At 38.9% G+C, this 1,567-nt stretch overlaps 1 pseudogene; it reads right to left on the reverse strand.

The window, feature by feature from the left end:
- Window positions 1-348: 348 nt before the first annotated feature.
- LOC114031073 lies at window positions 349-1,280 on the reverse strand (annotated as a pseudogene).
- Window positions 1,281-1,567: the final 287 nt, after the last annotated feature.

The following is a 1,567-nucleotide window of genomic DNA, read 5'->3' on the forward strand; positions in this document are numbered from 1 at the left end:
TCATAGAAATATTTGACATCAGAGAGAATAGGTAATAATACCTTCAAATAAATTATCTTTTAGAATGTGTCTTGGCAAGAAAATTCTATTCTGTTTAAACCAAGGATCTGACATGGTATGGCACTTTGATTGTTTCTGTGCTATTCTTTGCAGACATTCTGATTTTTCCTTCATTAAAAGTCTTCAAGAAAAAATATAATGATGGAGTTAGCTTGTTCACCTAAGAATATATCCTGAGTTCAGGAGCATTGTCTACCAGATGAAATAATGTGTAAAGCTGTGATGTATATACACTTTTCTGTTTCAGAGACACTCTTAATCCCATTTTTCTGAGATATATTAGTTTGCTAAATGGCCAATTATTTTCTAAGAATGTACATAATTTCTTGTGGGCTATTTTCACATCCTCATTTCTCAGGGAGTAGATCAGAGGGTGCAAGGCAGGAGTCACTATGGCATAAAACACTGAGGCAACTTTACCTTCCTTCAGAGACTGACCCAAACCAGGAACAATGTTGACATAAATTGTAGTGCAATTATACACAGTGACCACAATAAGGTGGAGGGAAGTGGAAAATGCTCTTTTCTTCCCTTCCTTAGTCTGCATCTTCAAGATGCTGGAGATGATGAAACCGTAGGACACCAGAATGAGCAGAAAATTGAAAATAGCAAAGAACATGTCTGCACCAGTACCATTACAGTGTTGATATAGGTTGAGGAGCAAGAGAGAGGCAATGATGGAGGAATCTCACAAAAGAAATGATCAAAGACATCGGGGCCACAGAAAGACAAGCGAACAGTCATGATGATGTTTATTGGTGTATTAGTTCCACTTAAAGCCCACACTGCAGATGCTATGAGGCAGCAAACTGCGTTGCTCTTAATAGTGCTGTAGTGGAGGTCTGGAGGGCTACATAACAATCATAGGCCATGGCTGTGAAAAGCAAGAGCTCTGCCTCCAAACACCAAGTTAGGAAATAGATCTGAGCTATGCAGCCACCATAGGAAATGGTGTTCTTGGTCATTAGGTTCTGCAGCAACTTGGGGACCACAGTGGAGGCAGAGAGAACATCCATCAAGGCCAAATTTATAAGGAAAAAGTACATGGGTGTATGGAGGCCTGGATTTAGACTAATCACAATAACAATGAGGGTGTTACCTGTGAAAGTCACTATGAAAATTCCTAAGAAGAGGCTGAAGATGAAGACCTGAACCTGAGGATTTTCAGAGAAACTTTGTAAGGTGAACTCAGCCACTGAGGAATGATTGCTTGATGCCATGTGAGTAGGTGGTCAGGTTTTCTTTTATTAGGGTATGCCCACAAAATGGAAGGAACAATAGATTGTTTTGCTCACTAAAGAAACAAAAAACAAAGATCCAAATTAAAAAGAGGCAAATTAGAAATACTTTGATATTCCAAAATCAAATTTTGACCAAGTCATCTAACTGTATTATACCACAGACCCAAAATTGAGAGACACGATTTGGTTAGTGAAATCTCTTCTCAATGAATTCATACTCCCTGCAGAGTAAATCACACACACACACACACACACACACACACACA

This window comes from Vombatus ursinus, unplaced genomic scaffold, assembly GCF_900497805.2.
Source record: "Vombatus ursinus unplaced genomic scaffold, bare-nosed wombat genome assembly UNPS02015043.1, whole genome shotgun sequence".
Lineage (NCBI taxonomy): Eukaryota > Metazoa > Chordata > Mammalia > Diprotodontia > Vombatidae > Vombatus > Vombatus ursinus.